This window comes from Adiantum capillus-veneris, chromosome 23 (assembly GCF_014529385.1).
Source record: "Adiantum capillus-veneris isolate H3 chromosome 23, ASM1452938v2, whole genome shotgun sequence".
In the NCBI taxonomy this organism is placed as follows: domain Eukaryota; kingdom Viridiplantae; phylum Streptophyta; class Polypodiopsida; order Polypodiales; family Pteridaceae; genus Adiantum; species Adiantum capillus-veneris.
The window spans coordinates 20,520,503-20,534,757 of record NC_140953.1 but is presented as its reverse complement, the minus strand read 5'-3'; the positions used below and the strand labels follow the sequence as shown (position 1 = coordinate 20,534,757).

General features: G+C 41.0%; 1 pseudogene; it reads left to right on the top strand.

Annotated features, from left to right (window-relative positions):
- The first annotated feature begins 2,873 nt into the window (after positions 1 to 2,873).
- Positions 2,874 to 13,910, top strand: LOC147427496 (uncharacterized; annotated as a pseudogene).
- The last annotated feature ends 345 nt before the right edge of the window (positions 13,911 to 14,255 follow it).

Here is a 14,255-nt window from a genome sequence, read left to right as displayed (position 1 = left end):
CCAGTGTTCTGGAAAAATCATTTTTCCAAAATACAAAATCATTTCTTTGATTTTGTCAAGAGGAAATTTCAAAAAATCAGGTTACTTTTTCGGGTTTGTACACTATTTTTGTCTATTTGGGGGTGGAATTTCTCCTTTTTTCTTTGCCCTCAAACGACATTTTTGAAATTTAAAACTACACAATATTAAGCCAAGACACATTTTTCTGGAACATTCCTCCAATCTTTAATTTTGAAGGGTGACTACTTCTGGTTTTGTAAAGGGTGGCTCTACTTCGTATTTCGAAGGCCGTAAAGAACACCGAGGACTATATGGCATGGGCGTGGTTAAATGGGATCAAGGGTGGAGGTGACAAATCATGACACACATGCATTGTAGACCATGCAATCGGCACTGAAATTTACAAGTCAATATGCATTCACAATGCAATGCATAGGAGTACTATGATCTTAAGTGAAAGCAAGTGAGCGTGGTGGTTAGAGCCCGTACCTTGAATGGGACAGGTTGTGGCTTTGACGGGCAAGGTGCGAGTCCATCTTGACTAGGTCAAATTTACTTGCTGGCTTGAATTTAATTTTTGCCTTGAATTTTCTCAACAATCCAAATTCGACGATTCGAATGACCCCCAATCTTGATCCCATTAAGATGTGCGCGGGCTAGATTATGTGTAGCATAAAGAACTCCCTTTTTCTTTCTAGCCTTGAAATTTATACTTGAGCTTCAAAAAATGTAGAACTTTCAAAGATTTCATGCATCATATAATGTTGAGCTAAAATCTCTCAATTGGCACCTTCATGTATAATTTTCCTTCTAGCCTTGAGAATGTGCACATTACATGTTGTAGCTTTACACAAAGGGTCAAAGTTGAATGATCTTGGATTTGATTGGCGCTACCTACACCTTATGTGGAAGAGCATGAGCGTGCACACACACACACACACACACACACACACACACACACACACACACACACACACACACACACACACACACACAGGAGGGTTTCTCAAATAGGTCCTGCCAAAAATATTTTTTGAGAGAAATCTTAAATTAAAAAATTGCACAATAAAACAGGCTTTTGAATTTTAGGTGAAACTTTGAAGAAGATAGTATTGACACTAAAACTTCCAAAATTTTGTTAATTTTCTTCATTGGCAAGCTTGAAATCTAGCCAAAAAATTCAATTTTAGTGGCAAAAATACACCAAACCTGGCTTATTGCAAACATTGGGAACCTCAAATACCCCCAAAATAGAAGAGCATGATAGACGTAGAGAAGTTGAGTACCCAGTATATCCATGATCACTCTCTCACCACCCCGAGCCCACCTATTAAAAATCTGCTACACCCTTGCATGGGACACTGATGTGTCTGCGTTAGAGAGAGAGAGAGAGAGAGAGAGAGAGAGAGAGAGAGAGAGAGAGATGAGCCCTAGAGGCATCCATGTGTCACTTAAAGAATTACTCCACTTTTCCTTTTGAAGGCTATAAAGAAAATCCAGCCCTCAAATGTAATACTTTGATATCTATAATACTTCTTTATTGAGATTGACAAATCCTCAAGCACTAATTCCTTCCACGCATCAAAAAGTGCTCTCTCTCTCTCTCTCTCTCTCTCTCTCTCTCTCTCTCTCTCTCTCTCTCTCTCGTGCGCGCGCGTGGGTGAAGCACCAAATTTTTCAAGAATGTATAACCTCATAGACATTGACAATCAAGACAAAGGTCTCCGCTATTCCCATGCCACTACTAGTTAGGGAGCATGATGTTGGCAAATTGGCTTGCAAGAGAAGTTAGAACTATAGCACCACAAGTCTAGGGCTCTTGGTCCCAACTCAGTGGCTACATCTCTCACATGTATGTGTGTGTGTGTGTGTGAGTGAGAGAGAGAGAGAGAGAGAGAGAGAGAGAGAGAGAGAGAGAGAGAGGCTTAGAGAGAGAGAGCACTCACAGATGCAAAGATCAAAGGTTTGCAGCAAGAAGCAAGTGCAAATTTTGATGCTTTTGTTGATAAATTTGAAGCTTATTGGGGGGATTTTGCGGCTGCTACCCAAGCAACCAATGTGGGATACTTTAAGCTGGAAAGGTTTCTTTCTTGCTTGCATCCCTGTGTTTGTGAGAGGGTGGACTATGAAGATCCAGGGACCTTTGATGAAGCTGTCTTGTTGCCAGAGCAAAGAGTCGAAAGATGAAGAAGAAGATGGAGGCAGGATTGCTACAGTCAGCAACCACGGTAGCCAGTGGACCTAGGCCCAAATAGATTGATGAGCATCAAGAGGTAAAAGCTCCTCTTTTTATTGATATGAATGTGATCAAAGCATGTGAAGCTGATGCTAGGCTAGAGGAGGTAGAAGAAGTGCCAACCAGGTCTCAAAAGATACAGCGAGGCATATTTAGAGTGCCACCCAATTTGCTTGCTCAAGAGGACGAGGTGATAGAAGATCTTAAAGAAGAGGTGTCAGTTCTAGAGCCAGCAATGAGGCTGACAGCAAAGGTCCAGGAACCGGCAAGATCAGAAGAGGAGTCCAACAGCTCTCATAGCTCCAGCAGCAGTTTGGATACATATGCTACATGGGAGACAGAATCCATCTCGTCTAGGTATGAAAGTTATGATGTTTTTCATATAGATGCAATAAAGAAAGCTGTATAGGAGTTCCTTGCCAACCAGTTGAAGGTAAAAGAGGAGCATAGTGCAAGTGTGGAGATGCCTTGTGTGAACAGGCTAGTCGAGCAGCCTTCTCTTGCGTCTGGTGGTGATGAGTGCTTGCTAGAAGAAATGTGGTTTGATTGTGCATCCAGTTTGATTGAAGAGCAGGTTCCTGAGGGTGCCTTGCAGAAGCTAGGAACAAAAGTTGTGGTAGATCAAGTTGATTTATCTATGCAGGGGGTGGGGCAACCTTGCCTTGGTGGGCATGTCGAGGTGTACTTTGAGGTTTCAGAGTTTGTGTGTAGCCATGGAGAGTTAGCTTCAGCAGATGACTCTATGGAAACTGATACAGGTGCAGCCTATGAGAGAGAGGCTCCATGCAAAGAGGAAGGTTCCACCAACCTTGCAGGTGATGAGGTATTTGAAGAACAGGTTAAAGCTTTAGTAGGTCATACTCTTAAGTCTGAAAGTTGGTGTTTACGGGTCGCCGCGACGCACGTCCATAGCATAGCTCTCAAGAATCAACATAAAATTATCGATACAGGGGAAGCGACTCGGATGAGGCATGGAAACTCACTAGGGTGTCAATCCTAATGAAGTGAACTCGAAGAGATGCAACTACTAACTCTACGAGAAAATCAAACGCACTAAAGCCAAGTAATCTGCCTATGTCCTTCTACACAGCTCCCGTTCACCATGCAAATCATATCGGAATCGCACGAAACTTGAGGGGAAGCTACAGGGGACTATCAGGAACATATCCTATCACTGTCACAACATTCTGGAGAGGTACACGATCGCGATCGTTCATCCCACAGTACACAAAAACAGTAAACCAATGATCATAAAGGGTCGTTTTTAGGTCCCTAAAGCCTCTCCTAGGGTCAAAACAACATAAAATACGCATATAAACACTCAAAACAGTGATTTAAGGCCTAAATGGACGCATTTGAAACCTTCACCAAATCTTGAATGCTTACACTTGAATGAAAGAACAGAGTAAGAGGAACACAATGCAAGAAACAAAACTGAATTTGGATTACCGTAGCCACAGAAGTGATGATTACAAGTTGGAGCAAAGAGGTAGCTCTCTGTACGTAACGCAGTAGTCCCTTATCTTCAAAAAAAAATGATCTCCCCTGTCCCACTAACCTTAGTGTATTATATACCTAGGGCTTTCTAAAGTGGCCGGCGGCCAACTTTTCATGGACCTTTACATACATCATTGGAAAAATTACATCTTTGACTGAGACTTGACATAGGCGATTGTCATTAGACTTTTACAGGGTTTGATGTATTAAACATCGGAAAAATAATGTGACCACATCAAAACTTTGGCCGGCTGACCCAACGGCGCCTTGGCTATGTGGGCACTTGTATGTTGTTATCACCTCCAAACACTTCCCACTTCCTAGCTCGTGTCGTCCCTTGACATGACCTTGTGCAGTCTTGTCATAGGGCTGTCTTTAGCTTTGTCTTCAAGGTTGGTCTTCATCTTGGGAAGCCCGTTGTCGTTGATGACGCTCCCCCCTTCCTTGAGTGATGCATAGCTGTCATGTTGTTGATACATGATTTGAGCTTTGATTATCGAGGCAACGTTTCTTTTTGTTGTGCATTCGCCTCTTGGTTGTCAATCTTAGTTGCTGTAAAGATTGATGTTGAAGTGTTTGATCGTGTAGAACTGATCCTCCTTGTGGCGTGGACTTTATGATAGATATTTATTCAAGGTCCACTGTTATTTGAGCTGTTTGCAATAGGTCACCAATGTTGAAGCACTGTGTGAGCTATTTTTTATTTTTGTGGATAGCTTGCTTGCTAAACTTCTCATTGCTTGATGTTGTAGGCCATTCTTTGACTTGCCATTATTAGATGGAGCTTTGTTGTCACCCTTGAAGATAAAAGATGCTCTTGATAAGCATATGGAGACTTGTTGTTTTTACTCCAAGTTGTTGTTGATTGATTTGGGTAGCCCTTTCCTTATTGTTGATGTAGAAGGAATATATACAAGAAGTTGATGATGAGGTCTAGATTAGGGTCTTATAACCTGGATGACCAAAGGGAAAAAACCCGGTGGGAAAAAAGTGCCTTTGGTATACGCTCTTATTGGAGTTGAGCATTTGGATTGGAAGTACCTGTCATGCAAGGTGAGTGCTTGGGAGAAACAAAGGAAGAGTGCCTAATGTAAGTGCCAATTATGGGACACTCTATATGCACACAAGAGTTCTTTCAAGAAAATCATGCGGTGTGAAAAATGAGTTGTTGGGTGCTTCAAGGAACAAATGTAGCACATGTGACATCAAAGGATGTCTCAATAGCTTGCACGTTTCCAAGAAGGGTTTTTGATGTAGAAGCTTCTCCACTCATTCCTCACTATGCGTAGTGCGTGAGTGTCTTTTGGACTCTCTTCTTCACTTAACCAAACTTAAAATACATAGACTTGGACTCTTATGCTCACCTATACCATCATGAGCGACACAACATAAATATGCTCAACTCCTCCACCTTGAGCAGTACCTAGAATAGCTAAGACTCTTAGATCACGGAGAATATTACTTGAAGCTTTGGGACTAATGCCTTGCTCATTTAGTGGCTCAGCTGCCCGACTCTTGACTTTTATGCCATGCATTTTTAATGGCGACTTGGACTTACCTGTTCATGGCCTGAAACCCAGTGCCATAAGTTCTTGAGATTAAGGCCTCTATCATTGCTTTGGTCTTTGGATGCCACCATTTTGTCAAGTAAATTGGCATACTTTGACTCCTCGAGCTTCTTTTGTTGCATGGGATGTTCCGTAAGGAGTCCGCATTGTTGTACCTTTACTTTTTCTTCTTTGTGAGGAGCCTGATTTTTCAATAGTGGTTTTGCGACCCACTTTGTTCTTGATTCATGAGTTGCTCCCTTGACTTGATAGACACTAGGCTTTCGTATCCATACTTGGCTATTACCATTGTAAAAGCCTTGCTTTTGTAGTAGATGAGGGATCCATTTTGAGGTTGTTTCTCCCTTGGTTGCGCTTAGTCTCCATTGTCTCTTTGTTGTTGTTGATTGTCTTTGTGTGGGGTCCTTTGCTACTTGGTTGGTCTTAGTGGCTCTAGGTTGAGCAACTACTTTGGGTAACCATATTTGGGTGTTACCTTCATAGAATCCTTGTGCTTCAAGTAGCTTGACGGGAACCATTCTATTCTTTGTCTTCATTTGGCCTTGTTGGGTGGCTTCGTTGACGTTTGACTTTGGTACCCATACTTGTTGTGTTGCTTTCTTGGAAGGTCTTTTCTTTTGTCCTTTTTTGTTGTTCTTTCTCCTGCCTAAGTATTTTGTATTCCGTTGACAACATGTCTTGTTCCTTGTAGAACTCGTTGGTTGAGGTGGGTAGGTCCAGGCTGTTACTTTAGGCTTTTTGGCCCAAACATTAGTGTTTCCTTGGAAGTAGCCTTGAATAGTGATTGACTCATTCGATGATATCCACCCTATCATCTTTTTTTGTTGTGGTTGAACCCGTGTATCATGTATCCAAACTGAGTCTTTGACTTGGATGTGCTCTTTGGATACCAACACCTGCTTGACATACTTCGGCTTCTTCTGTATGATTTTTTGTGATGGAAACTTTGGTTGATAGACTTTTTGCTTTGGTTTCCATTGCATTGTTGATGGTGTGGCTCTTGATGTAGAGGCTTCGTGGGAAATTTGATGGAATCTCGTTGAAGGTAAATTCGTCTGGCGAGGTTGATATACTTCAATGTTTACCTTTGCTTTACCTTTTTCCACGATGGTTGGCGATTTCTTCACTGCATGGATTTGAGAAGCTTCATGGAGTCTTACCGTTGTTGTTGTTGAAGATTTTGATTGTTGTCGAAAGAAGATGTTCCTCCAGCTTTCTGTCAGGACCAGGCTCTCTTTGATATGATGGGAGTTGATTATGTGGAAAGTATCTTTATACTCCCCGGTACTCAATTTGAGTACAGCTTCTGCCACTCCAAAGCTAGGAATTGGAATTTTTGAACTTGTGTAAACTATTTCTTCTAGCTCATTGATTGGTGGCTTTCCCATCATGATCCATGTTCCATAAGTCATTAGATTCTTAGTAGCATAAGGATCAATCGCGGCCGAACATGTAACCATGAGCCCTGTTTGTCCACATAAATTGAATTTGATCATCGTTGGAGATAGTCCATCTTCTTCCTTGTCCCTGTTCTTCTTTTGATCTTGCGTTTGTTGAAGATTTGTCGTTGAACTTGGAAGATTTTCTCCTTCATCTACTTTCAGTTGCACTTTTTCTGGAGTCGGCTTCTTTGTTTCTTCAGGTATGTCAATAATGACATATTCTTGTGGTTTCTCTGCTTTCTTCATGTGCACTTTGGCATCATGCTCCATGACGTAGCTATCTGTTTCACCTTTTTTGCCTTCACACTCACAAATCTCGTTAGCTTCCTTCAACACCTTTATCGTAAATACGGGAGTTATATCATACCCTTCCTCATCACAAAATTTAGTCGGGGTCACCTCATTCACACACACATCCAAGGTTGCCAATATTTGAGTCCATCCAAATGGCTCAAATAACTCCTCTGGAAAGGGTTCAGGTATGTAAGCTTCATCGTCCATTGATCTTTCTAGGATGCAATCCTCCTTCACTGAGCTTCCACACTTCGAAGCACCACACATCCAAAGTTCTTGTTTGTTTTGTAGCCACGTAGGTATATATTTCCCATTGACTATAGAAGAGTCAATTTCTTCTAACGGAGTTCTATTCACATCTCTATAGCTATGGTCTTTTATGCTTATTTTTGTGGTGATCTTTTTATGTCTCAAGTAGATATAGTCATAGCCCCAATCTTGAACCATCTTAAGTTGACGCATGAAAGGCCTTCCTAAAATGATATCAAAATTGTCCCCTTTTTCAAAATCTACTATTGCAAATGTATGTTCATATTCAATTCCACAAGAAGTCACAATAATTTGCTCGAGGATACCTAGAGGTTTTTCCCTGTATCCATCTCCAAGTTGCAGCTTCATTCTAGTTTTCCTAAGTGGTGGCTACCCCATTTTTCCCAAATGTCTTTTGTGGCTATGGCTACTCCAGCCTCACTATCAAGTATAGCCAATTTTTTAACTCCTTTGTATTCCACAGGTAAGGTGGTGTTTCCTTCTTCTCCTTCGCAATATTCCCCCACCTTATTTATTGGCACACGTTTGCACCTTCTTGTTGAGTTTTGTTTGATTGTTCATTTGAGGGTAGATCTTGAAGAGGTATCTTTAATCCCATCTTCCCCAAATTGTTGCCTACTTCATCCCATACATGTGGTCTAATCTTAAGCAGTTCAGATAGAGTAATGGTGCACTGTATTGGAGCTGACATCAACTCTTGCATACTCTTTGTATCCATCATCTTGGATATGGGTTTCCTCTGAGATGGCACCACTCTAGTCTCTGAGTCTGCCTCATGTTCTCCTATGTATGAGGGTAAGGTCTTCAAGGACTCTGGTTTGCTTTCAATTGAAACTTCTGTCCCTGCATCTCCGTTTAGAGATTGAATGTCTCCTTGATAAACTTCATTCCCTGTATTGACCTCAATTATGGGTGCAGATTGGAAAGTCGCACTTCCATCTTTTGCACTTCTAATTGCTTCCCACAATTCATTTGGCCATGGCTCATCTATCTCTGGGATAGGTGCCATAAATTGTGATTTTGACCTTGCATCATTAGTGGTGTTGGCCACTACTCGATCATCTAGTTGAATTTCTAGGTTGTTGGTTTCTTCTGTTGCAGTCTTTTCTTGCACATCCTTTTGTGATTCTAGCTCAATGTTTCTTTGAGTTAATGTTTCAACAACCTTTGCCTTAGGCATTTCAAATCCAACACTTTTTGGTTTTGTTTCTAAAGGTGGAATTGGTGCTTTAGGCTCCATCATTGCCTGTGCAATTTTTACCAATTCCTTACACATTTTCAACCTCTCAGTCTCTACCTCAGCATGAGGATATTTCATCCCTCGTTGCTCTAGGGTTTGGTTGGGTTTCAATCTAGCCTCATATGCTTCCAATGCAGCATCTAATGGCTCTAGGACTTTGTCTACCAATACAGATCCTCCAGAAGACGCCTTCCTTGGTTTCTCATCGCTCACCATCGTTTTGTTTTCCAGTTCTTGTTTTAACTGCTCCTTTGTCTCTTGTAATTCTATTTGTAGTGCAGTTTGTTTTGTAATTGTTTTTGCTTTAATTCTGTCTCTTTTGGCTTTCCAGGATTTTCTCCCAGTCCTTACTGACACACTAGTTGTCTCCCCTTGTTTGGGTTGTTGATCTTTCTCCTCATTAGCTTGGTCCTCAGCATTTTCTTTTGCTTGGGCCCTCGTCACTACCTTCCCAGGAATTTTGGGTTCTGCCTTTGATCCACTTGGAGAAGGTAACACTCCCACAACATTCATTGTTTTTTTCCCCTGTTTGTTTGGGTGTTTTGGACAATTTGAAACAATGTGTGTAATGGCACACTCCACACAATATCCAATTATCTCTACACGAGAACAATTCTTGGCCCAATGATTACCTCCACACTTGTAGCATGGTCCATCTTGTTGAGTCACTGGTGGCACAATTGATGGTTGTTCTTGCTTAGCCAGAATGGTCTCTGGTCTACGCTCTTGATTGGCTATGAACATCAGAGTGTCCTCATTCAATGAATAGAGTTTTCTCATAGGTTCTTGCCCTAGCCTAGGTTGTGATACCTCAGCTCTTTGTAAAGCCCTTGATACAACCCTATTTTGAAATAATGGATGATTTGGTAATGGCATTTGTTTTTCTATTTGATGTCCAAATAGTGTCCCCCTCATGTAGGTTTGATTATAGTAGCACTCACTCATCTCATGATTGGTCCATTTTTGCTCAATGGCACACCATTTTATTCGTTGTGCTACTTGCGTTGCTAGCTCATCTAGGTTGGTCATTAATTGAGACATAACCACTTGCCTTGTGTTGGTTTCACTAGATGCTAAAGGAGCATTATCCATAGTGATCCTTGTATCACCAATGTCCTCGCCATAGGCTTTACAATTGTCAACTAGGTATAACGCTTCTCTGGTGACTTGTTCAAAGGAAGTACATCCTTTTAAGTGCAAATATTTCTTGAGAGTTTCATTTATCAAACCCTCTATAAAGAGAATTGATAATCTTTCATCATGTGGTAACTCGCGTTCCGGACATCTCTCTATATATTGTTTGAAACGTAGTGATGCTTCCTTCACTCTCTCATCTTCTTTTTGCTTGAATGCATAGATTTGAGACACTGTGTTATGCTTGATTCCCCTTTTAGAGAATTCCACAACGAATTCTTGCAACAATTGTTCAACGTTTGAGAAGGCATTTTTGTCCAACGGTTGGAACCAATTCAATGTTATCCCTTCCAAGGTTAAGACAAATCCCTCATACTGTGTATGAAAATAAAATACTTGTTCGGCTCTTAACACTTTGTTTGAACAAGGATGCATGTACGTATGGATCCCTTAACCCATCATACTTCTTCTTGACACATTTGGCCAATTGATATGGTCTCATTGGTTTTGGTTCAACCATGTATCTTAGCATGTTGGGGTCTCTCACAAAGACATCCCTCGGTCCTTCTTCTCGTCTTGGAGAAAATCCTAGTGGAACCTCCTTTAAGACATGTTTTGGAAATTTTGATGGATTTGAAAGTCTAATTGGTGGTCTCTTGGTTCCACTCAATGAGGTAGGAGCTACACTCCCGTGAATAGATATTTTGGATGTTTGAGGTCCATTTAATTCCATAGTTTCAATGTTAGCTTCTTGCAATGAGTCTCAAAAAACCCCGGTACATTTACACTCGGTTGAAAGTAGTAAGCAAAGATTGGAGTACCCATGTATGTATATCTTTCTAGTTCAATTGGGCTGATAAGTTTGTACTCTCGTCCATACTTATCTACCATTAGAACTTGCACTCCCTGGTCATCTGTGTATAATGTGAAGACATAGAGGTTCTTGTAGTCTGTCAACTCTTCAATGATGGAATTTAAACATCTATAGAAGTTGTTTTGATTCCCAATAGGTAACCTATAAAGGCCATCATAAGTGTAATCCGTTAGAACTCTCGTGGCTTCATTGGTTTTGATAAACCTCACGTTGGGTTTGTAGATAAGAGGATGCTTCTCCTCTAAGTCTCTAGCAATTTCCACTTTTGCTCTTTCAAACTCCCGCATTTTAGTTGATTGGTTTGGCTTCCAGTGAGCTACATGATCACTTGACAAATATCCATGAGCCATGCCTTGAGGTTTGGCTTGATATGATTGATAAGCCTCATGGTCTTGTCTCAACCCTCTTATTATAGGTGTTGCAGTATTTCTGGCTGTTTGTGTAGGTGGCATAGCTCTGAGTTGAGTGGGAAACCCTAATGATGGATGAGTTGTCATGATTAAGCCTCACTCAATACTCTGAAGATGGTCCTTGATAAGAACACCTTGGCTTAGTGTACACAATCCCTTTTTGCCCCTGGTCAAGTCTCTAAAAAGTCAAGAATTTGTGACTTTTTTGGTCTCTGGACACTGGTTTTGGGGTATCATAAAAGTTTGGAATTAGGAAACATAGAAAACTTTAGCTCTAAAGCCAAAACCATTGCCCACAAGCTTACTTCCTAGCTATACCTGACTCAATTTGGAGTTGTCTATCAAAAGTTAGAGCACTTTTAGTGAACTGCACTTGAAACAACACTCAAAACAGTTTCAGGACCAGAACACAGGAACTTTTGTGCTTGTATCTTGGCCTCCAGAGGGTATTTTTCACTCAAACTTGATATTTGGGATGTACTCAAGTAGGTCTACAAACTTATAAAGTCAGATCCCCCCACTGTGTAGAGGTACACCGATCGCGATCGTTGACCCCATGTCACAGATTTTGAAGATTTTTTCACAGTAGCTAGCCCTTGATCTCCTGATACCAAGTGTCTCTGTATTTTTGAATTTGGAGATGTTTTGATCAATGAAAACCCAAATCCCAGGTGGTTCTGCAGTTATTGGCTTGATTGTGTAAATGGGACTTTTGACCACTTTCTTTTTTTTTTTTGACCTTGCTCCTTTTGGAAAATATGTTGCACTAGATGTCAGCTACCTACTCAAAATTTTCAATCCAAAATTTCACTTGGGTACACCGATCGCGATCGTAGTTTGGAGCCCAATTTAGACCAAAATTGGGATGCTTGTAGACACTGATGTTTTAAGGCTATCCCCCAAGTCTTTTTACATTTGGATCACCAAAAGTCAAGATTTCACAGTTTTTGGGTCTGTCAAGCTAGTTTTACCCAAGTGGCCTGATTTCCTTGATTTTTGATGTTTTTGGGTGTGGTTGTTTTAGACCAACTTGTTTAGAATCTTATCAGGAAGGCACATGTAAAATCTTGTACAATTCTGGCACTAAGGTACACCGATCGCGATCGTAGTACAGAGGCCAAATCTGATGAAATTTTACAGGCTCTCTCTGACAAGTATTTCCCAGTGTTTGGTGCTACCACTTGGTGATTTGAATCAATTTCAGCTCTGTTTGGTCAGATTTTCAAAATTTCAGAGTCTTATGGCCTTTTTGCCAAAGTTATGGTTTTCTGGTTTCTCGACTCTAACTTCTACCCCAAATCTGACTGGAATGTGATTTACTTATCCTACTCCTCAGTACAGAAATGAAAGAATATAAGAAAATGAATCAAACGAAACAAACATGATGAAAAACGGATGATGGATCAATACTCAATCGATACAAAGAAATTTGAAGGGAAAAAATGCTTAAAGCAACCTCACTCACAACTCCTTATATCTCTCAAGAGTAGATCTAGCCAGTCCACCGACCCTAGACTCCACTAAGCACTAAACTCCTGTCTAGATGCTTCACTGAAATGTAAATGGAATGGAAATTATCTTTGGAACAATAAGAAAACTCTGAATACGCACTCGGTCACTCATCACCTAAGATTCATTCCTCGGCAGTGGCGCCAATGTTTGCGGGTCGCCGCGACGGACGTCCATAGCATAGCTCTCAAGCATCAACATAAAATTATCGATATAGAGGAAGCGACTCGGATGAGGCATGGAAACTCACTAGGGTGTCAATCCTAATGAAGTGAACTCGAAGAGATACAACTACTAACTCTACCAAAAAATCAAACGCACTAAAGCCAAGTAATCTACCTATGTCCTTCTACACAGCTCTACAGTCATCAAGCCCGTTCACCATGCAAATCATATCGGAATCGCACGAAACTTGAAGGGAAGCTACAGGGGACTATCAGGAACATATCCTATCACTGTCACAACATTCTGGAGAGGTACACGATCGCGATCGCTCGTCCCACAGTACGCAAAAACAGTAAACAAATGATCCTAAAGGGTCGTTTTTAGGTCCCTAACGCCTCTCCTAGGGTCAAAACAACATAAAATACGCATATAAACACTCAAAACAACAATTTAAGGCCTAAACGGACGCGTTTGAAACCTTCACCGAATCTTGAATGCTTACACTTGAATGAAAGAGCAGAGTAAGAGGAACACAATGCAAGAAACAAAACTGAATTTGGATTACCGTAGCCACAGAAGCGATGATTACAAGTTGGAGCAAAGAGGTAGCTCTTTGTATGTAACGCAGTAGTCCCTTATCTTCAAAAAAAAATGATCTCCCCTTTCCCACTAACCTTAGTGTATTATATACCTAGGGCTTTCTAAAGTGATCGGCGGCCAACTTTTCATGGACCTTTACATACATCATTGGAAAAATTACATCTTTGACTCAGACTTGACATAGGCGATTGTCATTAGACTTTTACAGGGTTTGATGTATTAAACATCGGAAAAATAATGTGACCACATCAAAAATTTGGTTGGCTGACCCAACGGCGCCTTGGCTAGGTGGGCACTTGTATGTTGTTATCACTTCCAAATAGTTGGTTTTGATGCTGATTTTAGAAGATTTGGATACAGGTTTGCAAAGGGATCATGTTGGCTTGGCTATGCAGCAGGTGGAGGCAAATTGCAGGGTTTTTCTATTTTATGTGATGATATGGATACATGTGTTATTGGAGGTTGCTTTACAGGTGTCTTTGTGCTAGTGGCGAGGCTTTTTTGAAGTGGACTATACCATGGAGGGTTCTCTAGCAGATGGCAGGATGGCTGCTCATGATTCAGGTTTCTCAAGTGATGGCAAGTATGCTTATAGTGGACACGAAGACTTATGGATGCAGAGTGATGAAGCTCGATGCTATGAAGAGCTGGAAGGGTGGCATGTCTATTGACCTACAAGTGCAAAGGAAGGCTTGGATATACATGCTTTACAGGTCGATGGCTACGACCAATGTTTTATTTTTTATTCAGGTGGATTCTACACCATGCTTGGAGAAGCTTTGAGCTTTCCATTTGACTCTAGAGGGTGATGTAGCAGCAGATGCTTTTCTCTCTATCTCTATCCTATTTATATAGCCATTATATCATTTTTCTTATGTAGTCTATGTATCTATCTTATGTCATTCTCTCTATACAGATTTATTTTACCTAAATAATTCTATGGTTGAGCATGAATGCTCAACGAGGGGGTGGGCAATGATGGTACACCAAGAATATGTCGACCAGTGGAAAGGTTC